This window comes from Ambystoma mexicanum, chromosome 1p (assembly GCF_040938575.1).
Source record: "Ambystoma mexicanum isolate Mex_15411 chromosome 1p, UKY_AmexF1_1, whole genome shotgun sequence".
Lineage (NCBI taxonomy): Eukaryota > Metazoa > Chordata > Amphibia > Caudata > Ambystomatidae > Ambystoma > Ambystoma mexicanum.
Window position 1 is genome coordinate 486755141 of NC_090921.1, and position 18338 is coordinate 486773478.

Genomic DNA, 18338 nt, shown 5'->3' on the forward strand with positions numbered 1-18338 from the left:
TGTTTTGCAAATTAAAAGGTTTATTTGGAAATTTAAACTATATATATATATATCACACTTCTATAAATAAATTGATAATGGATATTACACCTGTGAATATGAGCAGTAGTCAGCAAGAGGTAACTTATGAATAGGAACAGAAGAATAATGTGGGAAAGAATGCTTTATATGGTTCAAGGAAACGCAAGGTGGAATAAAATGCAGTACAGAAATAACTTGTTATGATTTTAGCAAAAGGTAATATGATCACTTTTTCTTTTGACAATTCACTCCCCCCCTATGCAATACAAGAAATGGAAGGAGAGCACACAGTCTTCAAGAATCCCCACAAATCACACGTTATAATGCAATACACAGTTCCAGTTCTCCCAGCAAGCTTAGGGAAAACAGGGATGAGTTTTAAACACAGGCGAATTACTTTAATGTGGTTTGCAAGGAAGTGAAAAGGTGCTAAAATTGCTTTTAATTCCCTCTAGAGGTTCAGGGTAGGTGATGGCTACTTTATATTAGTTCAGGCTCACTTTAACAAGACTCTATGAATGATTAGCAGATTGCAAACGAATTTTAGCAAAGAGAAGCAAAAAGCTGCTGATTTCTACAGATGAAGAAATCGGGCCAAATCGCAAATCGCGGTAAATTTCGCGAGTGCGTGTCTTACGGAACAATTATAGTAGGAAGTTGGTTCTAGGTTCGTTGGAAAGCCTAGATTATAGGCTTTCAGATGAAAGTTAAATCTCGTTCCTAGCACAAACGGTTCCGGAGATACGGATGATTTAATAAAGGTAGATTTTCGGATTTAAAGTAAAATTCAAAATGACAGGTGACAGTTGTGCAGCTTTAAAAATGACAGATGACACGATTTCTAGGAGGCAGTTCTACTTAAGTTAAAATAGTTTGGATTAGATTATTTTAACTAAGAGATTGGGTTCTGCACAGTTCTGGCGGTACTCACAATATATTTTGGGCAGGAATGGGCCTCGCCACGGATCTGGTCAGGTTTTGGACTGGACTCCGATTCTGGTCTCGGCACTTCACAGCGATCTGGGTCAGCTCTCTGGATACAGCGGCCTGTGGTTCTCTGGATCTCTGGTCTGCTTCCGGTCCGGATCAGCTCTCTGGATACTGCGGCCTGTGGTTCTCTGGATCTCTGGTCTGGTCTCTGGCAATTGTTCTTGGCAAAGAATTCAAACAGCTCGCCCGGCTGTGGAATAGTTTGCAAATGATTTTAAGGATGCTGAGGCCTGCTGAGAAGAGTTCTCAGTTTGTGGGTTTAGGCCCTTGCTTTAAGTTCTGAAGTAAAGTTCTGGTCTCTGAAGATTGATGGATGTAAAGTGATAAACATGCTCATAACCGTGATGTAAGAGTATGTAAAATTGGACGATCTTAATGACATGTTATAAATTGACATTTCTTTTTTTTTTTTCTTCTTTTTCATGAAAATGTTCTTGTAACAATCTTATGGTTAAAACAAGAAATAAATAAATAAAAAAAAAAAGAAGTCTGGAGTCTCCCGGCAGAGCGTCCCGCAGAAAATGGAATTGAATGTCCTCTACCTGGGTTTCTGTGGCCCTTTTTATGTGTTTTGAACATGGGTGTGTGCCTGGGCCTAGCTAAGCCTGCCCCTCTCACTTATCATTGGCCAAGCTTTCCTCTCTCTCTTGATTGGGGGGAAGAAATGGAGTGTCAGAGTGATGCTGTAGGTTTTATGGTCAGAGGAACCTCCCCTTGTCAAATTGCACACAAATCTATTTCTGATCCAAATACATATTTATCTATGTACCATTTTTCTCATATTATAGGTCCAGTTTACATATTTTCTGTAGCACCAAACCATCCGATCCCTGTCTTTGTACAATGTCGTGTCCACTGATAACAGAATTCTCCCCTTTTCATCCAGATAATGACCTCTAAACCTTTCCAGATTTTACACAAATGTGCACCAGGGAGATGGGTTTCAGATGATGAAGTGTCAGATTTTTAACATGCATACATTTGGAGTATGACCCCATTTTCTGCTAGCAACCCCCCAGAATACACCACAGGGTCCTAACACCTCTCAAAACGTGCACAGAAAAATCACAAGAACAATGATATTAATTATATAATTTTGACCAGTCCGCACTATGCGTTATCTATCTTTTTTAAACTTATGCTCTGGTCAAAAAGGGGTGTGGCTTCCCATATCACAGGGTGGAATAACTGGTTTATCCACTTCCACCAAGCTCAGCTGCTAGCAGAGGCACTGCCCCTCCCAGTTTCCCCCAAGAGGAAGCCACTTTACGGCTGCCCCAATATAACATTTGCCTGAGCCAAAGAAGGCCCATTGTTCAGTTTCCTGCAGTCCCCAGCTGCCACTCCCCTTTCAATCAACAGGGCCATGTGACCTCCTTTTTGTGGGACAGCAGAATGCAGCCAGGCCTCGGAACACAGCTGTTGATCCAGTTTCAACTCCTGTCGGGGGTAGTTGTCAGGCAGAATCCAGTTTCATTAAGCCAGGTTTCAGCTAAATGTCACTTTTTGTTCCCAGTTTTCTACATTCAAATCAAACTGACAATTTTTACACATGCAGCTAGAGTGCTGATTCTAAGTTCAAAACTATGACATTTCAACAGTTACAAACTATGTGACACTCAAAGGTAGGTCCCTCATTTAATTTAAACATTTCGATTTTAGTGGTTTTCAGTTCAGTTTAACTTAAGCTGCTGCCCTCCACAGCTCAGCCAGTTTTGTTATGAACATTGTTTTGGGCTCTTTTTCTTTCCAGATTTTGTATGCACACAAAACTTCATTCTGCCAAATGTCTGCTGGTGTTCAGTGAAATTCTTGAATATCCTGCAATGTTTGAAAGCTTGCATTTTTAGCTTGCATTCAGAGAAACCAAGGTGATTTCAAAGGGCTTTTTAAGCTAACAGGCACTGCTGTTTTTCCTTTGGCACACATTCCACTCATGGCACCCCTGGCCCATCACGCTCGCACTAGTGGGTGGAAGGTTAGGCGACCATTTTGGTGTGCGCACAAACTGCGCGGTTCTCCTGGATTCTGGCACACGTGTGAGCTTTTTGGCCATCTTGGATTTTCTAAGCCCACAGCACCAAATGTTGCAGCTTAATGACTCAAACGTGGGTCAATACACCTGACAAAGCCCCCCCACCTGACTGCACTTTGAATTTGAGTCGAGGGGGTGTCGGGTGCAAAGAATGTTTTGACCCACGCACTGGTATGTCCGCATATTCTTCTTCCAATTCCGCAAATGGCACAGTTCAGCATCTTTTCCTACCTCCTGTCGATCAATCAGTTCTCTTTGCTTGTCCTGATGGGAGGATTGGGCGGTACTCCAGGCCCCTCGGTTCTTCGCTCCCGGTCCCCAGGTCGCCTTCCGTGGTCAGTCTCCATGTTTTCTTTCTTCTAAGACGACAAAGGAAAGCGGCAATACCTATTCAAAGACATTTCTCCCCCACTATTGATATAGTGGGGCGACATATACATTTTATACTTTAATAGACATAGCATTCCAATTTTTAAAACAAGATATAATTCAGAGACAGTGGCTTACAAGCGTCATAATATTTTAGAGACTATATATGGGATATTTTAGGGTTGGAACTGAATTACTCTTGAGCGGCCCCCTCTGGTATTGCAGAGGACTCCTCCAGTTGCTGCAGAGTGTGCCTGGGATGGCAACACTTCAGCTGATTAATATGGACCCACTTATCTTCCCCTTCCACCAAATTACCTTTGGGGATGCGGATCTTGTATGCAACAGGGGAGATCTTATCTATAATTTCAAACGGTCCCTTCCATGTAGGCAAGAATTTTCGCTGTTTGGCCTGGTTCCTTTGGAAATTGTATAGATAGACCCGATCACCCACCTTATATTCCTTTCGGGTAGTTTTTAAATCATAGTGGGTCTTCATGCTCTCGGCTGATCTTTCTAGATTCCGCTGAGCATAGGCAAAAGCATGCTGAAGGTGTTTCCTTAAATTCTCCACATACTCATGAGTTGTGGAGGCATTTATCAACGTTTGCTCTTGGGTTCTATAGAGCAAATGCTGGGGAAGCACCATCTTGTGTCCAGTCATCAACTCAAATGGTGACATTTTAGTTGCAGATGAAGGGGTAGATCTGATAGCCATTAGGACCAGAGGTAATCGGATATCCCAACTTGGCCCAGAATCCGCCACAAACTTTTTTAATATGCTCACAATGGTTCGGTTGTATCTCTCTACTGCTCCAGAAGAAGCTGGCCTGTAAGCAATATGTAGCTTCCTTTTGACCTCCAGTATCTCCCACATCTTTGTCATTACTTCACTGGTGAAGTGGCTACCCCTGTCTGACTCAATCCTTTGAGGTAGACCAAAACGGGAAAAGATGTGGTTAATCATCAGGGCAGCTGCAGTTTCTGCCTTGCAGTTTGGGGCTGGGAGACATTCCACCCACTTGGTAAACAAGCATGTAACGGTCAACATGTACTTGTTTCCTCTAGACGAGCGAATTACAGGGCCTACAAAGTCGATTTGCAAATCTGACCATGGCAGTGTCATCCCCCTCTTTTGGAGAGGCGCACGGTGTGTTAGGGATGATGGCTGAAATTGTGCATACACAAGGCACCCCTTCAAGTATTGGTCGAGGTCCTGCCCCATTTGTGGCCAGTATGCAACCTCTCTTAAGATTTCCAGTGTTGTGTAAAACCCCCTATGACCGGCGGTGGCCGCATCATGGGCGTGACTTAACATCAGGCTTCGGAATGAGGTAGGGACTACCCACTGATCATGGCCAGCTTGGGATTTTCTTACCAACAAACCGTCTTGGATTCGGAACCTTTTTGGACATTTCATCAACACTCTTAGGTCCTCTTTCCTAATGTAATCGGTATCCGTCAGGGGAAAGTTCTCAGGGTCCCCAATGTGTTGGTAAAACTTACCAATTATTGGATCCCCCTTCTGAGCTGTAATCAAATCAGCATCAGGGGTCTCCTTACTCCATTGTGCAGTTCAAAGATCATTGTGAGCATTTGTCTGGGACCTAGTGATAGCAGTGACCTGGATTTCCCCCAATAGGGACTCTATTTCTATTAGATCCCCTTGGATGGCCCCGGTTTTGGCCAGCTGATCAGCTAAGTCATTTCCAGTTTCGTCTGGTCCCTCTACTTTGGAATGACCCTTGACCTTTTTCCAGTAGATGGTCATCCCATCCCATTCGATGTGACCAGATCATCAATGTTTTGAATTAACTTCCCATGTTTCAAGGGTTTGTTATTAGCACATAACATGCCTCTGGTTTTCCAATTAACCAGGTGCTCCACGAACCCGTTCCGTACATAATCCGAATCTGTGATTATGACCAGTTCATGGAGTTGACGTTGGACAGCAGTGAGGATGGCCTGATGCACAGCCATCAATTCTGCCACCTGACTACTTCGGGGACTAATTTTGTATCCAGCGGAGGGTTCTGTTGACTCATTCACCCATGCATTCCCTACGCCGGCCACCAGTTCTTTCTCCCCATTGTCGTCAACATGGTACGAGCATCCATCCACATAGACAGTGATCATTCCCTCACACTTGTCTTCTTCAAAGACTTTGTGTGGGGAATTAAGGTATGCCTCCATGTTGTCCTTGATTTTTAGACTTTTGTCCTCGAGACAGTTTTCTCTGGCACAATCATGCAAGTCAGCCAGACCTTGCGCGAGGTGACTCTTCTTGTTTTGGCCATATCTTACCTCCACAGGAAAGCCTTGCATTGACAGAATCCAGGAAGTAATCCGGAATTACTCACATTTCCGGCCAGGATTCTGTCACTTTGGAGATATTGCAGAGGCTGGTGTGGAGTCTCCACTATGATGTGTTCCCCCTGGATAAACGGGCGGTAATTCTTCAATGCCCACACCGTTGCCAGGAGTGCCTTCTCACAATCGTTGAATATTTCCTCCACAGAGGATAAAGTTTTGCTCGCATAGGAGATTACTTTATTGACCTTGTCATGCTTTTGGTATAATATTGCCGTCAAGCACGTATTAGAGAACCCTGTCTCCAGGAAGAACTCCTTGTTTCTGACAGGGTAAGCTAGGCAAGGCGTTTGTGAGAGGCTTCTTTTGAGTTGTCTTACTGCCTCGGATTGTTCTGGACCCCATTCCCACTTGACCCCCCCTTCAGGAGATGAATCAGGGGTCTGGTGATCTCTGCGTAGCCCTCAATGAACTTTCTGCTGTAATTAGTCAGTCCAAGGAGGCTCCTTAGTTCCCGCAGAGTTGTGTGATCCTTCAGTTTCTGGAGTGCTTCCACTTTCTTTTCTTGGGGACAGAGACCCTGAGGAGTAATCTCATGCCCTAAGAAATTAACACGGGTTCTACACCACTGTGTTTTCTGAAAGGAAAGTTTTGCTCCGGCGGCCCTCAACTGTGTCAGAACATAACGGATCTCCGCTATGTGTTCTTCCACAGATGAACTTTTGATGAGGACATCATCTACATAAGCCAAGTTACCCCTCGCACCCAGGTCGGGCATGGCCTTATGTAAGAAAATGTTGAATTCATTGCCGGAGTTGAGGTATCCGAAGGGAGTACGGGTCCAGGTGTACTGCTTGCCCCCACAGGTAAAAGCCAGTTTGTATTGGTCCTCCCTACTGACAGGCACGGTCCAGTATCCATTGGTCAGGTCTATTGCAGTGAATACTTGTGACCCTTGAATCTGGGCCAACCCTTGGTCAATGTAGGGCAGAGGCCATCGGGAAGTATGGACCCATTTGTTGAGCTCCCTAAGGTTGGCGCAGAGTCTCCACTGGCCGTTTGGCTTCAATATTCCCAGCACCCGATTATTGAAGTTGCTGTGTACTGGACAAATTATTCCCCAGGACTCAAGGTTCTTAATTATTTCAGTAAGGGACTCCATGGATGCGAGAGGCAAACGATATTGCTTCACAAACACTGGAGTCATTCCAGGGTCCGTGGGAATTGTTGTGTTGGGGGATGTCGGTGCGACCACAGTCATATGAGTCTACCACAAAGAGATCTTGGAAATCCAAGAAAACTTGTTTCAACTTTTGCTTCTGTTCCAGAGTCACGCAGGCATCAGCTAGGTTGACTCTCTCTTCCACCATCTGCCTGAAGCCTGGAAAGACTTCTGGTTTGGCTATCTCAGCGGCCTCCTCCAGCTGGGTGGCAAAGTCCCTGGTCAGAGTGCTGATTTGGACTGGGGGCTTCAGGTGGGAAAGGCAGCCCTCATGGACCTGGAAAATCACCTCATCCCTCCTGAAGTCACAAGTCACATCTTCCTTACCATAAGGGCAGGAAGTGTACACCAGGAGGTTCCCCCCATGCCGGGTGAAGATCCTGTCTGGTGTTGTATTGTCCTCACTGTCACTGCCAAAACAGTCCTTGGGGATTGGTCCTAACAGTCAATTTCCTAGATCAATGGAAACATGTCGGTCATCAACCGCCATTCCAATAATGGTGCCTGCCGCTAGAGTAATACTCTTTAAGTCGCTGTTATCCACCTCTATTGGAATGGTGTCATGTTCTATGTTGACTAATGGTGTTGGGTTTACCCACAACCCTTGCTGTTGGAGAGAAGCATTTAGATGTATATAAGCATCAGGGTTTTTCAATTTTTGTCCTCTTTTAACTTTCACTTCCAGGGAGAATTGTCGGGTCCTTTCTGGGATGGTGACTTCCTCTTTGATCTGAATTTCAACTGCATAAGGTAGCAATTGAGCTGACCTAAATGCTTTTTCTGGATCATCAAAGCCCATGGGATTATCCGCTAATCGGGACCAAGGTTTGAAGTTTATTAGGTCCAAACTAATGGCAAAGTGATTGAGAATGTCACTGCCTAAGTAAAAGGCGGCAGTGACGTCTCGCACGACCCAACAATTATGGACTATGCTCTTGTTGCCAATGGAGATTTTGAGCATATACCTGCTTGGCAGGAGATGTTTGGAATTAGGTGCTTCCAGATCCATTTCCCATTTGTATAGCAGTTTGAATGTGGGAATGGCTGGATCTTTTGGGAGTTGGCGGAACATGGCTTCGCTGATGAAGCTCTTACCGTTGTTCACACACACTCGAGCGAGAACAGAGTCCTTCCCATCATTTAACTGAACAGGGATGAACAACTGCTCTCCAATTTGCTGAATATCAGCCAGGCTCTGAGCTGATTTCACATCTTTCTGGACTATAGGAGTGGGAGTTTCTGATTGTGGATTAGTAAAGAATTTCAGGGTGTTTCCTTCCAGTGTGGAATACCACCTTAAACTGGAAGGAAGGTTGATTTTCAGAAATAGAGAGGACCCCCCATCACCTGTCTGTTGTCCTACTGCTATGACTGTCACATCTGGAATTTGGTTGTTCTGGAAGTGAAATTCTACTTGGTCAGATTTTTGTTCAACCATGTGGCAGGTGCAATTTAAACTAACATGGTTGACACTCTGTTTTAATTTTATTGGTCGGCTAGTCTGGGTCCAGAGGACCTTGTTTACGCAATCTATTAGGGGTGACAACCTTCTCAGGAGGTCATTCCCTAGTAAACAAGGGGTGCCCTCTGGAGTCACTACTATGACCGGGTGTTTCACCTTGTGTCGCCCAATTTTCATGTCCAAATCTGCAGTCCCCTCGACAGGAATTTCCTTCCCGTCAAAGTTCTGCAGTTGTCCAGGAAGAGAGGTGAGAGGAATACGGTAATTCTCCCCCCTTCCTGCATTTAGTTCCTCAATTGCCCTTTTGGACAGAAGGGTAGCTTGGGATCCAGTGTCCACCAGTGCCAAAATTGTACCCTGCCCCTGTACTTGTACCGGGGCATAGTATCTTCCCTCCTTCTCCTCAAGGGGGCACAGATAATGCACATTTTTGGACAACTGGTGGGCTAACTCTCTGGTTTTGGACATTGCTAGTGACGAGATTTGGGCAGAATTCTGTGGAGAGCCTTGGGATTCTGAAAGAAAAAGTTGCCAACTAGAGATCAGAGCCATTATGGGTTCCCCTGGCTCCGGTTCTGGGCCACCCCCCCCTTTTTGGAGGCAGTCACCAGGATGGGTTTGAACCAGGGGATTTTGGTATTGTCGGTTCTGGGATGAGATAATGGGCGGCGGTAGCTCAGTCTCCACATCTCCCCAGTCTGAATTGACATCCCTTAGGACCTATTTTTCCTTGGGAGGAGTTCCCCCATCTCTGAAGGAGAAGCTCCTTTTCCCAGGATCTTCTGAGGATCCTTCTCCCTCAAATTGGAAGACCTGTACCTCCTCCACAAAGTGGGTCTGTTTGGGTCCTTTGTTTCTCCTACCCCCCTCTGCTCCTTGGGAGGCAGGTTTTCAGGGGCAGGAGATTTTGTTTCCGGTTCCTGGTTTTCCAGAGGCTGTTTGCAAGTTGGGAAGGAAGCTTCCTCCAAGGCTTTACACCCCCGTTCCACTTGTGCCTCCTCCCTGGGAACCGGTGGGTTATCGGGGTTCTGCCCCCATCATTGTTCTGGAGCACCAGGTCCAGAGTTTGGGGCATTCTGCGGTGGCATGCTCATCTGAGGGTTCTGTTGAGCCCTCAGTATGTGACCCAGATCCCGTGCCATATTTTGGACCTGGCACTCAAGTTGTGAAACCCGCTCAGGCTGATACGGGGCTCTATTTTCTCCCCTGGGCTGATCCCGGGAAGGCTAGCTATCCCTTCTCTGGTAGTACCCCTGGTTGGGAAGATTTTGGTACCCCTCCACCCTTGGCCTCCCCTCTCCCGGATTAGGTTGTCTGGGCTCAGTGAATTGGGGAAAGAAGGATGGATGATTTTGGTGCTGGAAATTGGGTGGACACCTGGGGAAAAAGTTCTGCCCAGGATTTGGAGAATTTCTGCCCTCCTGTGGGAAGTTGGGAGGGAAGTTCCCTGGGTTAGGTGCTTGGCTGGATCCCCCCCCTTGGGCTGGAGGAGTCCACACATAACCCAGGATTGGTCGGTTTCCCTTGTAGCGGGGACTTACATAATCAGGGGAGCGAGGGACCCCATTTGTGGGACTACCTCCTCGAGTCCCTGTCGGTGACTGGCCCGAGGGCCTTCTGGGATATGAATTATTTGGTGCAGGCAGGTTTTTAGGCCACCCCATCTCCAAATCTAAAACGGGGGCAACCTTTACCTCTGCCACCTTGGCAGCAGCAAGGGTGCTGTTGGTTTTGGGGTTTTTCAGCGCATTATTTTTATTTTCGATGGGCTTCTGCACCTCATTGATCCGGGTAGCCTGTTCAATGACCCAGTCTAAAGATCTTTTCTCATGAAAATCTCTCACGAGCTGGGTCATTATGTATTTGGGTAAGGCATGGAAAAACGTATTGATAAATTCTCTGCTATCCGTGCGCACCCTTCTGGTGGTCTGCGCAAAAGCACGCTTTAATTCTTGCACAAACTCTTGTGGGGCCTGATCCTCCCCACATTGCAAATTGTAGGCTGCCTTGCGAGCCTCTTGAGGATTTCTGTGCACAGAAAAATGTTTCAAGATGGCCGCCCTGTATGTGGACCACCTTGAATGGTTTTGATCCTCCAGCCCTGCAAAGAAACTGGAGTATTCTGGTGAGAAGGTCCATTTGACGTACTGGATGCAGCTACTGCTGTCCGTCAAATGGAAAGTCTCCATCATTTGCTCATAGAGCACCAAGTGTTCCCAAACAGAATACTTGGCATTCTTATGATAAGGCGTGATGACACTCCTTATTGCCTTTATTTGTTTCAATGGGTCCTTAAGCAAGGCCCTTTTTGCCTTATTGGCCTTTTTGGTTTGGGTAACCCTGGTCCATTCATCCTCTGACTCAGAAGCACTGCTCCCAGAGGTGCACGTCTGATCTTCCAGGTTTTCCCGGATTCTGCAAGCCTGGGAATGGCTGGTAGAATGTGGGGACCTGGTCTCCTGTGTCCTGTAATGCTCAGAGGAGTCTTCAGACCCCTCCTTGCTGCCAGGATTTGATGGGTACCCCCCCACTGACCTAACTGGGCAAGGGTTTTCAGGATGCCCTTAATGGGCCTACTCTCCTGGGGTTCCCCACTAAATTGCACTGTGCTTGGGTGCCCATACCCGGATCCCCGCCCATCCATTCCTGGGAGGTACTGGCCTATGAGCCCCATACTTCTAGCTGGATAGTAATCTGCCATCCCCATGATCCTGGGCTCATGTGCGTGAGGGGTCATGGGGGTGGCAGAGTCCAGGGACTGGGAGAGATGAAGGCCTCTGGTACTAGGGCTCCTGAGGTTATGCTCAGGAGTTTCTCTTTCCCAGCGAACCTCATCTCTATCCGACCCTGTTGCAATGCAAGAGCCTGCGCTTTCAGTTCCTCAGTTAAGGCCTTACTAGACTCTATCAGTCTCTCCTGCATGGCTACCTGTTGCTGGAGCCTATCATTGTGCTGAAAGAGAGCCTCATTTTCTCTCTGTGCCTCTTGATTGGTCCTGGAGTACTGGGCCAGTCTTTGCAGCAGGAGGGTTACCTCCTCAGTCCCATCCCTACTAGCCTGCTCCTTTCTTGCCAGAGCCTCCTCCACCCTCCTGGTGTGATCTAGCAAGCCCTGATGCTCTTTTTGGAGGTCACCCAGCCCCTGGATGGCCAAGTGATTTTCTTCAATTTTTCTTTTTAAATGGCAGACTTCCTGGCCTAAGGTATCCCTTTCCTGACCAAGAGCCTGCATTTGTGACGCCAGGTCATCCCTCTGCCTTTGAAAGTCACCAGCTTTCTGGCGTTCTTCATCAAACTCTGCTTGGGTATCCAGGTCTTTCAAAATCAATTTATTGCTTTCCTCTTTCTCTCTGTCTAGTTGGATTTGCAGGGTGGCTACCTGCTCTGTGCATGCCCTGTTGAAATTGATCTACTGCTCCAGCTTTTTCTGGCTCTGCAGTAAGGAGTCCAAACCGTCTTGGTGCTCCTTCTGCAAAGCCAAAATTCTGGTATCCTGGTCTGTCTTTTCCTGTTGCAGTATATCCATGTCCTCTTTTATTTTAATGATATACTGCCTACTATCATTTTCTTACTCCTGGCTCTTCTGCAGCCTCTGCTCAGAAGAGACCAGGTCAGATTGGGCCTTTTCTAACGCCATGTGTTGCCTATTTGCCAGATCTTGGTCTTCAGCACATTTGTCCTGCATGGCTCCCATATATAGATACAAATATGCCGCTATCCTAACCATCTTGTCGTGTTCATCTTTAACTTTAGGAGCCATGTATAATTCACTCAGGGCCACATGTAATGGACCCTGATCTCTCCATATATCTGACCCTGTTTCAGTGAACTGTTACGCGATTGCCTGCAACCAGACCGTTTGGTCCTGATGAGTCCACTCACCGCTCACAAATAGCTTATGTAAGAAGTGCTCTCTGGCTATTTTCATATCTACCAAGGTCGTCATTCTGGAATTTGAGTTCCTTCCTGACTTACAGAAGTTTGTATTTTATTTTGCAAAACAGACCGTTTCCTTAGAGCGTTCCTTTGAGGGATGCTTTCACAGTGTAAAACAGCGTGGTGATCTAACCGGATATGTGTATCTGGTCAGTTGGCACACTGTATTAATCTGCACAAGTGGTAAATCTAACCCAGAATATCCAGGCTCCGAGCCCCCACTTTTGTAAGCGATATTCAATCAACACTACAGCTAAGTCAATGCCTAGTCTAGGATGCTGAGGAAAACCCTTATTGATGTATTTTTATATCCAGTTCAGTACTCTGAATGGCAACCCTTGTATAACACCCCCCTCTTAGAATCCCCCTGACCTCACTGAGCCAAGAAGTAGGTTTGTTTTGAAAATTAAAAGGTTTATTTGGAAATGTAAACAATATATATATATATCACACTTCTATAAATAAATTGATAATAGATATTACACCTGTGAATATGAGCAGTAGTCAGCACGAGGTAATTTATGAATCGGAACAGAAGAATAATGTGGGAAAGAATGCTTTATATGGTTCAAGGAAACGCAAGGTGGAATAAAATGCAGTACAGAAATAACTGGTTTTGATTTTAGCAAGAGGTAATATGATCACTTTTTCTTTTGACAATTCACTCCCCCCTATGCAATACAAGAAATGGAAGGAGAGCACACAGTCTTCAAGAATCCCCACAAATCACACTTTATAATGCAATACACAGTTCCAGTTCTCCCAGCAAGCTTAGGGAAAACAGGGATGAGTTTTAAACACAGGCGAATTACTTTAATGTGGTTTGCAAGGAAGTGAAAAGGTGCTAAAATTGCTTTTAATTCCCTCTAGAGGTTCAGGGTAGGTGATGGCTACTTTATATTAGTTCATGCTCACTTTAACAATACTCTATGAATGATTAGTAGATTGCAAACGAATTTTAGCAAAGAGAAGCAAAAAGCTGCTGATTTCTACAGATGAAGAAATCGGGCCAAATCGCAAATTGCGGTAAATTTCGTGAGTGCGTGTCTCGCGATTACGGAACAAGTATAGGGAGTAGGAAGTTGGTTTGTTGGAAAGCCTAGATTCTAAGCTTTCAGATGAAAGTTAAATCTCGTTCCTAGCACAAACGGTTCTGGAGAAACGGATGATTTAATAAAGGTAGATTTTCGGATTTAAAGTAAAACTCAAAATGACAGGTGACAGTTGTGCAGCTTTAAAAATGACAGATGACACGATTTCTAGGAGGCAGTTCTACTTAAGTTAAAATAGTTTGGATTAGATTATTTTAAATAAGAGATTGGGTTCTGCACAGTTCTGGCGGTACTCACAATATATTTTGGGCAGGAATGGGCCTCGCCACGGATCTGGTCAGGTTTTGGACTGGACTCCGGTTCTGGTCTCGGCACTTCACAGCGATCTGGGTCAGCTCTCTGGATACAGTGGCCTGTGGTTCTCTGGATCTCTGGTCTGCTTCCGGTCCGGATCAGCTCTCTGGATACAGCGGCCTGTGGTTCTCTGGATCTCTGGTCTGGTCTCTGGCAATTGTTCTTGGCAGAGAATTCAAACAGCTCGCCCGGCTGTGGAATAGTTTGCAAATGATTTTAAGGATGCTGAGGCCTGCTGAGAAGAGTTCTCAGTTTGTGGGTTTAGGCCTTTGCTTTAAGTTCTGAAGTAAAGTTCTGGTCTCTGAAGATTGATGGATGTGAAGTCTGGAGTCTCCCGGCAGAGCGTCCTGCAGAAAATGGAATTGAATGTCCTCTACCTGGGTTTCTGTGGCCCTTTTTATGTGTTTTCAAAATGGGTGTGTGCCTGGGCCTAGCTAAACCTGCCCCTCTCACTTATCATTGGCCAAGCTTTCCTCTCTCCCTTGATTGGGGGGAAGAAATGGAGTGTCAGAGTGATGCTGTAGGTTTTATGGTCAGAGGAACCTCCCCTTGTCAAATTGCACACAAATCTATTTCTGATCCAAATACATATTTATCTATGTACCATTTTTCCATATTATAGGTCCAGTTTACATATTTTCTGTAGCACCAAACCATCCGATCCCTGTCTTTGTACAATGTCGTGTCCACTGATGACAGAATTCTCCCCTTTTCATCCAGATAATGACCTCTAAACCTTTCCAGATTTTACACAAATGTGCGCCAGGGAGATGGGTTTCAGATGATAAAGTGTCAGATTTTTAACATGCATACATTTTGAGTGAGACCCTATTTTCCGCTAGCAACCCCCCAGAATACACCACAGGGTCCTAACGCCTCTTAAAACGTGCACAGAAAAATCACAAGAACAATGATATTAATTATATAATTTTGACCAGTCCGCACTATGCGTTATCTATCTTTTTAAAACTATGCTCTGGTCAAAAAGGGGAGTGGCTTCCCACATCACAGGGTGGAATAACTGGTTTATCCACTTCCCCCAAGCTCAGCTGCTAGCAGAGGCACTGCCCCTCCCAGTTTCCCCCAAGAGGAAGCCACTTTACGGCCCCCCCAATATAACATTTGCCTGAGCCAAAGAAGGCCCATTGTTCAGTTTCCTGCAGTCCCCAGCTGCCACTCCCCTTTCGATCAACAGGGCCATGTGACCTCCTTTTTGTGGGGCAGCAGAATGCAGCCAGGCCTGGGAACACAGCTGTTGATCCAGTTTCAACTCCTGTCGGGAGTAGTTGTCAGGCAGAATCCAGTTTCATTAAGCCAGGTTTCAGCTAAATGTCACTTTTTGTTCCCAGTTTTCTACATTCAAATCAAACTGACAATTTTTACACATGCAGCTAGAGTGCTGATTCTTACTTCAAAACTATGACATTTCAACAGTTACAAACTATATGACACTCAAAAGTAGGTCCCTCATTTAATTTAAACATTTCGATTTTAGTGGTTTTCAGTTCAGTTTAACTTAAGCTGCTGCCCTCCACAGCTCAGCCAGTTTTGTTATGAACATTGTTTTGGGCTCTTTTTCTTTCCAGATTTTGTATGCACACAAAACTTCATTCTGCCAAATGTCTGCTGGTGTTCAGTGAGATTCTTGAATATCCTGCAATGTTGAAAGCTTGCATTTTGAGCTTGAATTCAGAGAAACCAAGGTGATTTCAAAGGGCTTTTTAAGCTAACAGGCACTGCTGTTTTTCCTTTGGCACACATTCCACTCATGGCACCCCTGGCCCATCACGCTCGCACTGGTGGGTGGAAGGTTAGGCGACCATTTTGGTGTGCGCACAAACTGCGCGGTTCCCGTGGATTCTGGCGCAAGTGTGGGCTTTTTGGCCATCTTGGATTTTCTAAGCCCACAGCACCAAATGTTGCAGCTTAATGACTCAAACGTGGGTCAATACACCTGACACCAGGACGACATCATTGTTTTTGGAAATGGAGAATGTAAGCATGATGAAAGGCTTCATGAGGTGCCGTGCAGGTTTAGTGAGAAAGGCTTGACAGTGGAAAAGAGTAATGCAAGTTTACGGAACCAGAAGTGGAATATTTGGGGCACGTGGTTAGTGGCAAGGGGTATAAACCTAAAGTTGATGCCATGAAGGCCATCAAGAGTGCACCGGACCCTCAAAATAAAGCATAGCTCCGGTCATTCCTGGATTTGTGTGTAGAGAAGGAGCCAAGTACCCCGTCCTCAATCGACCTGCCCCTTTTACCTGTATGCTGGAAACCAGAGTATGTGATGTATGCAGAAAAGCTGAATTGACAAAGAACAGAATATGGACTCAGCCCAGTGCCGGTGAAAGGGCCAGTACCCAAGAGAATCTTGGATCAAAGGTACCCATTGAGAAAACCATATCTGCATACAAACATATATGATGGTCATCTGAATGAGATCCCTGAAGAAGCAGAACCAATAAACGGCAAGGATGAATGGTAGTATTACTAGCCATTGCCAAGTTTATATTATATGGAGCTGAAGATGAAGTACAATAAAAGATGCAGTGATCAGAGAATGCAGGTATTCTATAAGGCATCAAGAAAGCAATAAGGATAAGTGACATCTTGGGCTCAAGGTGAAGAAACTTATGACACAGAAACTTATGAAGATAATAAATAATTTTACACGTGTACAGATGCAGAAGAAATGCAAGCAGCAAAGTAATCTTGAAGCTACCCCCAAGCTTATAGTAAAATAGATTGCGGCAAGCGCCAATGTATATATACATAGGAATAAGAGAATAATGGATGTTTCCACTAAATGTATTAAAGCAGGTTGGACGTTAGCAAAAATGCCTCAGTTCAGTAAGTCGCGGTTAAAAAAGCAGACAGACATTGAATTACAGAAGCGGAGCTCAGAAAGGCGAGGTTGGATGAGCCCCAAGGAGCCAACGTCTTATCAAACTGGAGTAAACTGACTTTGGATACAGAATCGTGTGAAAGAACACACCTCCTGTCCAGAAGGAATGAACATAACAAGGAAGACATCAGAGGTCTATTGGAATAAAATATTAAATACATGAAAAAGCTTGATTTTATGGTCTCTAGTCACATGGAAGCAGGAAGTTGAAGGAACGAGATGGTCGCACCTACGCATGAAGTCAGACTTTTCTGCTCACTCCCTAATTTTCTCAGAGCTAAGAACACTCTCAAGGACGAAGTTCAAAGGCCTAATTGACAGTAGACCACTGAGGTGATGATAGATGATATGCTAAACGGTGGGAAGCTTATGTCAAGGCAACCTCTCCAGCTTCTGGACTGCCAGCCTGCAGGCTGCTAAGGTAGGTGGAAAAATACTGAAGATGGTTAGACTGCCAACAAATTGTAGAGGACCTGCGTATTCAGGGGTCTTTTGTGTGTAAACCAATAGGACATTGTGTATTTAGTGAGGTTCATAGTGGTCATTTTTAGAGGAGGGCTTAGTTGCCCACCTGATGTTAAGTAACCAATCACATAGTTACACTTTTTTAGACTAGTATGGATCATATACATAGATGTTCACTCAGAACCAATCACCCATGTTTATACGTTTTTGTAGTTTGCCACGTAGGATGACGTTGGTAGTAACGCAGGTCAACGTCATTGATGACACATTTTGCTTATAAAAGTACAGTTTTTTTCTTAAATGCTTTGAGTTTGAAGATCGAACGTTTGCGTTGATGTTCGTTACGCTACCTGTTTTATTGATAATAAAACAGTCTTCCATTTCTCAACTTCCGGAGTCAGCTCTATTATTTGATGGATGAGTAAGATCCGCATCCCCATCCATATCAATGGTAATTGCTGCTCATAAAAGGGGCTGGACTATCCAGTTCATGTGTGAATAGCATAGCAAGTCTGTGCAGAACTTTGCCAGCTTGACGGAGTCTATGAGAAGATTACTCAAGAAAGATGTGAAATTTGAATATGGAATGATGAGTGTAAGAAGTCTGCAGTTTGTGTGTATCTTTGAACCTTGGAGGATTTGTGATTGGTAGAAACACCAATTTAATGGTTGATCCAAGCAGCACTGTACTTGGGGCAGTGTTGTCGCAAGTGGAGGAGGAATATCATTAGAGAGTTATCTGCCATGATTCCAAAGCAGTTTTAGAAGTAGAGCGTAGATACTCAGTGATCAAAAGGGAGGTATTGGCTTGTGCCTGGGTGGTGCACTATTTTAGGAAGTATGTATGGGGCAATAGGTTTACGATATGCACTATTCACAAGCCTCTTGTGGAGGTTTTGTCAGTACCAGGAATGTTCAAGGCAACACCCAGGCTTGCAAGGCTGCGTTCGAGGCTATACGATTACTACCATGAATTCAAGTATGTTCCTGGTAATCACAGTATGGTGGGTGATTTTCTTCCAGGTTTCCCCTGAAGTTGGAAGGCATTTTTCAAATTGATGAGTCAGAAGAGGCTGCTGTAGTTTTGGACGTCATCCCTAGGGAAAGGGGGATACAGGAACTGCAGGTTGATGAAGAGTTTTGCAAGGTCATGTACTATACAGTGAGAGGTTGGCCTAATAAAGGTCTGTTAGACGACGCATGCATTCCCTTTTG